We start from the raw sequence: 8,149 nt of genomic DNA on the forward strand, positions 1-8,149 counted from the left end.
CTGCTCCTATATCTTATGGTCACATGGTCTTGTAGTGCATTTTATCCTGTTGAAGAGGAATGAATTATCTAACTTTATTTTTTTTTATTATTTAGAGACAGAGTCGTGCCGCCAATTACCCACAATTTATCCCTAACTTAATTACAGGACAATTTACAATGACCAATTAGCTGACTAACAGGTCTATCTTTGGACTGTGAGAGAAAACTGGACCACCCACAGGATATCCATGTGGTAATGGGGAGTACATACAAACTTCTTATAGAAGACCCCTGAATATAACTCCAAACCCCAACACTCTGACCTGTGTAAACAGGAATCTCTCCTAACCATATATAATCCTGAGATTCATTTCTTGTGGGCATACTAAATAAATCCATAGAGTGATAACCCTAACAGAATCAATGAAAGACCATGTAACTTGGGCATTCAAACACAGTGCAGAAGACATCAAACTATACAAATACAAAAAGAAAGAAGTAATAATAATAAATAATGGAAACACCAGTGCCTTTGGATGGAAACAAAGTAGTGGATTTAGCCCAGTACATCCCAGGTAAAGCCCCTCCATCTGTTGAGCACATTTACATGTAACAGTGTCGTTGAAAAGCAGCATCCATCATCAGAGATCCACACCACCCAGGTCATGCTCTTTTCTCACTGCTGCCATCAGGTAGAAGGTACAAGAGCCTTAGGATTTGCACCACCAATTTCAAGAACCGTTACTACCCCACAACAATCAGGCTCTTGAACAAAAGGGGATAACAACACTCACTTGCCCATCCATTGAGATGTTCCCTCAACCAATGATCTCACTTCAAAAATTGTTTGTTGTTTCACATTCTTGTTATTTATTGCTATTTGTTTATATTTGCATTTGCACAGTTTCTCGTCTTCTGCACTCTGGTTGATCTTTCATTGATCCTGTTATAGTTATTATTCTTTAGTTTTGCTGAGTATGCCACAGGAAATTGAATCTCGGGGCTGTATGTGGTGACATTTATGTACTCTGATAATAAAAATTACTTTGAACTTGAACTTTAAATAAGCAATTAATATCAAAAACGTGAGATGAAGAGCCCTTGAAAGTGAGTCCATTGGTTGTGGGAACATTTCAATGATTGAGCAAGTGAAGTTAAGCAATTTAGCTCCATTGGCAGATAATACTGAAGAAAATCAGTCAGTGAGGACGATGTACCATGAACACACAATGAGCAATATAAGTTCATAATTCATCTTCCATAGTGTCATTTACTGTGGAACTCCTTGTCTTTCATACAGTTGGGTTTTGTGATGCATAAATTACATTATAACCTTATCTTCCCAATATTTCTTTGAGACTCCTTTAACTGATAAATTATTTTAAGTGGTAAAGCATATGAAGACTTTGCTGAACTAATCAAAACTTTTAATCTCTTGATCACAAAGGTTCATTTTATCTATTGCAATAGGATCATTCATTCTAGATGGAATCACGAGCCAATTTGGAGGGAGAGGTAGGGTAGAGAATTTTAATTTCCCTCTATGTTTCAGCTAATTCTCCAATTAATTTAAGAATACCAATGAATTTGCATACTGGCTCTTCCCACTCCTATTAATAATGTCAGAAAGGCTTTCCTTAAAGTGAATTCAGTGCTTCACTGGGAATAAACTGATTTTCAGAACATTCTTTTTACTTAATCCTTGATTTTGCAAACTCCCACTGCAGCACATTGAAGAATAAAACATGGGAGATGTAATGAAAGTTTTATTTAAAGGGGAAATACTGGACATGGGTATAACAGGCTCAACTGGACTCAGCTGGATACATTATTTTGTCGTTATGCATATTATTTGAGAAACACAATGGAATGTAGTTGGATTTGTATGCAAAATAATTCACAATTTTACACCCATTGTAAAACATGGTAAAACACAGGCACAAACTTGATGAGCAGAATGTCCTGTTTATGTGCTGTACTGCTCTATGACTTTATAACATCAAGTCAAGTCAAGTCACCTTTTATTGTCATTTCAACCACAACTGCTAGTACAGTGCACAGTAAAAATGAGACAATGTTTTTCAGGACCATGGTCTACATGAAACAATACAAAAACTACACTGAACTACGTAAAACAACACAAAACTACACTAGACTACAGACCTACCCAGGACTGCATAAAGTGCACAAAACAGTGCAGGCATTACAATAAATAATAAACAAGACAATATGCACAGTAGAGGGCAGTAGGTTGGTGTCAGTCCAGGCTCAGGGTATTGAGGAGTCTGATGACTTGGGGGAAGAAACTGCTACATAGTCTGGTTGTGAGAGCCCGAATACTTCGGTGCCTTTTGCCAGATGGCAGGAGGGAGAAGAGTTCGTATGAGAGGTGCGTGGAGTCCATCATAATGCTGTTTGCTGTACGGATGCAGCATGTGGTGTAAATGTCTGTAATGGCGGGAACAGAGACTCTGATGATCTTCTCAGCTGACCTCTCTAGCCGCTGCAGGGTCTTGCGATCCAAGATGGTGCAATTTCCGAACCAGGCAGTGATGCAGCTGCTCAGGATGCTCTCAATACAACTGCTGTAGAATGTGGTGAGGAGGAGGCGGGGGGTGGGTGATGGACTTTTCTCAGCCTTCACAGAAAGTAGAGATGCTGCTGGGCTTTCTTTGCTTTGGGGCTGGTGTTGAGGGACTAGGTGAGATTCTCCACCAGGTGAAAACCCAAGAAATTTGGTTCTCTTAACGATCTCTACAGAGGAGTCGTCGATGTTCAGCGGAGAGTGGCTCTGCACTAGTCCGTTAGCCGCTGCACCTCCTCTGTGTATGCTGACTCATCGTTCTTGCTGATGAGACCCACCACAGTCTCATCACGGTCTCAAGGTCACACGAGCGAATATGCAGTCATTTTAAACAAGTACAGACAAAACAGACAGATACTAGATTTAGGTTTGATATAGCTTTCCAGATGCACTCTCTTTAAGCTTTCTCAGCTAAACAAGTACCAGGCATTGAGAAAGGTCTTCCACTAGTGTTTTTTGAAGTTTGTTATTTGCTTTGAACTTTCAACTGATGGCATGATTCTTCAAGTGTTTGTTAACTCCAACACCATATACAAGTTTGCTGATGACACCACTGTTGTGGGTCATATCAAAGATGGTGATGAGTCAGCATACAGGAGGGAGATTAAAAACCTGGCTGTGGTGTCATAACAATAACCTCTCACTCAATGTCAGCAACACCAAGGAACTGATTGTAGACTTCAGAAGGAAACAGAGGTCTGAGCCATCTGCATCAGATGATCAGAGGTGGTGAGGGTCAGTAACTTTAAATTCTTGGGTGTTACTATTTCAGAGGACTTGTCCTGGACCCAGCATGTAAGTGTAATGACAAAGAAAGCCCAACAATGCCTCTACTTCTTTAGGAGTATGCGGAGATTCCGCATTACATCAAAAACTTTGACAAACTTCTATGTACTGGGGAGTGTGTTGACTGGCTACATCAAGGCCTGGTATGGGAACACCAATGCCTTTGAATGGTAGATTCTAAAAAAGGTAATGGATTCGGCCCAGTACATCATGGATTAAGCCCTCCCAACTACTGAACACATCTACATGAAACACTGTCATAGGAAAGCCGCATCCATCATCAAAGATTAGCACCACTCAGGCAATGCTCTTTTCTCACTGCTGCCATCAGGTAGAAGGTACAAGAGCATCAGGACTTACATCACCAGGTTCAAGAATAGTTACTACTCCACAACCATCAGGCGATTGATCAAAAGGAGATAACGACATTCACTTGTACATCCACTTAGGTGTTCCCTCAACCAATGACCTCACTTTAAAAACTCTTCATGTTGTTATTCCATGTTATGGCAATTTATTTCTATTTATTTACATTTGCATTTGCACAGTTTCTTGTCTTCTGCACTTCACTTGATCTTTCATTGATCCTGTTGTACTTATTATTCTATAGATTTGCTGAGCATGCCCACAGGAAAATGAATCTCAGGGTTGTATTTGGTGACACTTATGTACTCTGACAATAAAATTTACTTTGAACTTGAACTTTAAATAAGCAACTAATATCAAAAGCATGAGATGAAGTGTCCTTGAAAGTGATTTCAATGGATGTGGGTGGAATGCACTGCCTGGGGTGGAGGTAGAGGCAGAAACATTAGGGATTTTTTTTAGATTATATTAGATTAGATTATGAGGACACTCAGTCCTCGTTTATTGTCATTTAGTAATGCATGCATTAAGAAATGATACGATGTTCCTCCAGTATGATATCACAGAAACACAAGACAGACCAAGACTTAAAAACTGACAAAAACCACATGATTGTAACATATAGTTACAACAGTGCAAAGCAATACCGTAATTTGATAAAGAACAGACCATAGGCACGGTAAAAAAAAGACTCAAAGTCTCGAAAGTCCTATCATCTCACGCAGATGGTAGAAGGAAGAAAACTCTCCCTGCCATGAACCTCCAGTGCCACAAACTTGCCGATGCAGCATCCTGGAAGCACTCGACCGCAGCCGGCTCTGAGTCCACCTGAAAACTTCAAGCCTCCGACACCGAGCGCCGAGCACCATCTCTGCCGAGCGCTTTGACCCCAGCCACGGCCGCTAAACAACAGGCAAAGCCAAGGATTCGGGGCTTTCCCCTCCAGAGATTCTCGATCGCACAGTAGCAGCGGCAGCGAAGTGGGCATTTCAGAAGTTTCTCCAGGTGTCCCTCCATGCTTCTCATGTCTGTCTCCATCAAATCAGGGTTGTGCACGGCATCCTACTTGACAAATACAGATATCATTCACCGGAGAGGTCGCATGCGCTGTGTTGCACCACCATCTTCTCCTCCCCTTATTAAAAGATTTTTTAAAGATTTTTAAATAGACATATGAATGTGAGGAAAATAGAAGGATTTGGGTGTTGTGTAATCAGAAGAGATTAATTTAGTTAGCCATTTGATTACTAATTTAATTGGTTTACCACAACATTGTAGGCCAAAGTGCTTGCTCCCGTGCTGTGCTGTACTGTTCTGTTCTCATGCCTTTAAAGTCAGAGCGATAGAACAAATGCTGAAGAACATGTACACATTGAAAGCCATTGGATTCATTACTAGGGATTCCCCTTGAACTGTAGCATGGCTGGGAGAATGAGTAGGGGCCCCAATATAACAAGCCAAGTTGTTGGAAGTAGGAGGAATAATAAAGGGAAATCCACCATTGAAGACATATATACAGAAAGGTGCCAGAAAAAGGCCAGCAATATCATAAAGGATCCCACCCGCCCTGCTTTTATAGACTGTGCCACTCCCATCAGGAAAGAATCCACACAGCGTCCATACCAGTACTACCAGATTCAAAAACAGTTACTTCTCCCAAGCCATCAGGGTGATCAGAATCAGAATCAGGTTTATTATCACCAGCATGTGTCATGAAATTTGTTTAACTTAGCAGCAGCAGTTCAATGCAATATTTAATCGAGCAGAGAGAGAAAAAAGATAATAATAAATAAAATAAAAACATGATAATAAATAAACAAGTAAATCAATTATGTATAGTGAATAGATGATTAAAAAATGTGCAAAAACAGAAATACTCTATATTTTTAAAAAAAGTGAGGTAGTGTCCAAAGCTTCAAAGTCCATTTCGGAATTGGATGGCAGAGGGGAAGAAGCTGCCTGAATCACTGAGTGTGTGCCTTTAGGCTTCTGTATCTCCTGCCTGATGGTAACAGTGAGGAAAGGACATGCCCTGGGTGCTGGAGGTCTTTAATAATGGACGCTCCCTTTCCGAGACACTGCTTCCTAAAGATGTCCCGGGTATTTTTTCACCAGAGATTTTTTCTTGCTGGTGCTGTAATAGGGCTGAATTATTCAGTGATGGTGCTGAGGGATGTACTATATAGTAATATGTATCGGCAAGGCCAGATGCATAGCATTCAAAAGTCAGTTTCAAGCGTTATGTGCCTACTATAAACGCCTCTGTTGATTCACAAGCAACAGCAATTGATAAATATAATATAGAAGTGAACTGTGACAGTGTCAACAGCATCGGAGACAACCCGGGCTACACAGAGCATAAACAGACAAACCAACAGAGCACCCGACCCACAGCGCACAACGAGAATCACGCACCAATCCCGCAATCAGTGTCAAATGCATGCTTTTCAACTGAAAAACACAACGTCCACTGCTATTCACCTTACATAGAGAGACAATGCCAAAAGATACACCGTTATTAAAGTCAAATAAGGCAAACAACAGATGCAAGGCTTTACCAGCAGTTGGACAAATCGTACTCTGACCATGCAATACCTCAATTAATTCGGCTACTGAATTTAAAACAAAAATCAACAGAATCACCGCTTGGAAGTCTGAGCAAAACCGATAGGCTTAATGGCAGTAAATATAATATTTTAGGATTTGCAGGAAACATAAGGACTATGGGGTATCTGCCACAAAATAATAATTATAATCAGCATTAGTCTAGGCCCAAATTTTTTAAAAAAATCAACTGCACTCACCGTTGATGCTTTCAGCGAAGCACAATCCATCTGTTGTGATTGGTGGCGAAAGCATCAATGATTTTTTGGATGTCAAGTGCTTTGGTCCTCCGGCTGTTTATGGCGAACAGGGCCAAGTTGCTGTTCCGAGCATCGCTGTTGCTATTCCTTAGGTAGATTTTGAGGAGCCTGAGGCAAGAGAAACTTCGTTCGCATGAGGCAGGTGTCACAGGCAGAGTCAGTGATATGCAGATTAGTTTGTATAAATCTATAAATGCATCGTGGTAGGGTCTCATTAGAGCTAGAAATTCCGCTGTGTCATTCACTGTCTGTCCTTGCTTTTGTTTTGTTTCCAGCAGACGCCGAACCTGATGTAGCTCTGCAGTCAGGTTCACTTCAGTCGCTCCATAGTATTGGGCCATTGGCCAAAGACAACTCTTGTCTAGGAAGAGCTTGTGCTGGGACTCAATGCTGACACTCCAGTCAGAACACCCCCAGTCTCAATTAAGAACCGTCTTTTCATTTCAGTCAGAAGTCAGTCTATAACCGGATAGAAACAGTGGTTGCGAATGTCATCAGAGGATGTGACAGGTGTGCGTTCAGTTTGGGCCTCAACAACAAAATCATGTAGGCGGCGGGGTGGCTGGGCCTGTCTCCTTTCATGTGGTCTGCTCTGTCTACCGGCCTTGACACACAGGTCCCTAGCTCCTGCCTAAATTTCACTTCATGATTCCTCTCCCCGTTTTGCTGAGAATGCGTCGACAACAGACTGAGCCAAGTCCACAGCGGATGAAAGCTCCAAACTGGGAGATTGTAGCTGGTCTGTCATGAACGGTGACTCGGAATAAATCCTCAGAGTGAGAAGTAAAGCAAACTGTTCGTCAATCAGTCCATTTACAGCTCTGGCCTCCGTTTTCCTCCGTGCATTTGGTTGACCCTGTGGTAAACCACATATATAAGTTGTAACTGGGTTACCTGCCTGGACACGCCCCTCTTCTGACTGCTCCTGTGGCTCCTCCCACAGACCCCTGAATAAAGGCGATTGTGCCACTGCTCCTCCCTCAGTACAGGACAGATACTCAGCATGGACGTTGGTCCATTTACTGTTAATAAAAGCCTTTTAGTATTTACTCTACTTCCAGTCTTTTGGAGTAATTGATAGTGCATCAGACCCATAATATTCTGAGGTGTAGCTAGAATGGCAGGGAGTGATTTTCTTATAGCCCACAAAGCTGTATACTGCCATGCCCAGCGTGTATCTGACAATTTCTTCAACTCCACGGGCTGTGCAGTTGATTCTAGTTCTCTCTGTTTCTTCATGAAAAGATCATGGGCGACAGAGTTTGAAAAGAAGTTGTAAAGCAGCTGCACAGTTTCAAAAAACTCACCCACTTGTTGTTCCTTGCTCACAACATCCACTAAAACAAGGTTAAGTCTGTGAGCATGGCAGTGTTGATATAATGCCTACGGGACCTCTTTCCTGAACCTCTCTTGTACCCAGTTATTGCACCCGGACATCACTGCCACCCTGTCATAACACTGACCTTTTCACACGTTCTTATCAATAACACACTGGGTGAGTGTCTGTTCAACGCTTTTAAGAAGTGACTCTGCGTCCAACCCTTCTGCTGGAGTGAAGTGCAAGAATT

The sequence above is a fragment of the Mobula birostris genome, chromosome 3, assembly GCF_030028105.1.
Source record: "Mobula birostris isolate sMobBir1 chromosome 3, sMobBir1.hap1, whole genome shotgun sequence".
NCBI classification, from domain to species: Eukaryota; Metazoa; Chordata; class Chondrichthyes; order Myliobatiformes; family Myliobatidae; genus Mobula; species Mobula birostris.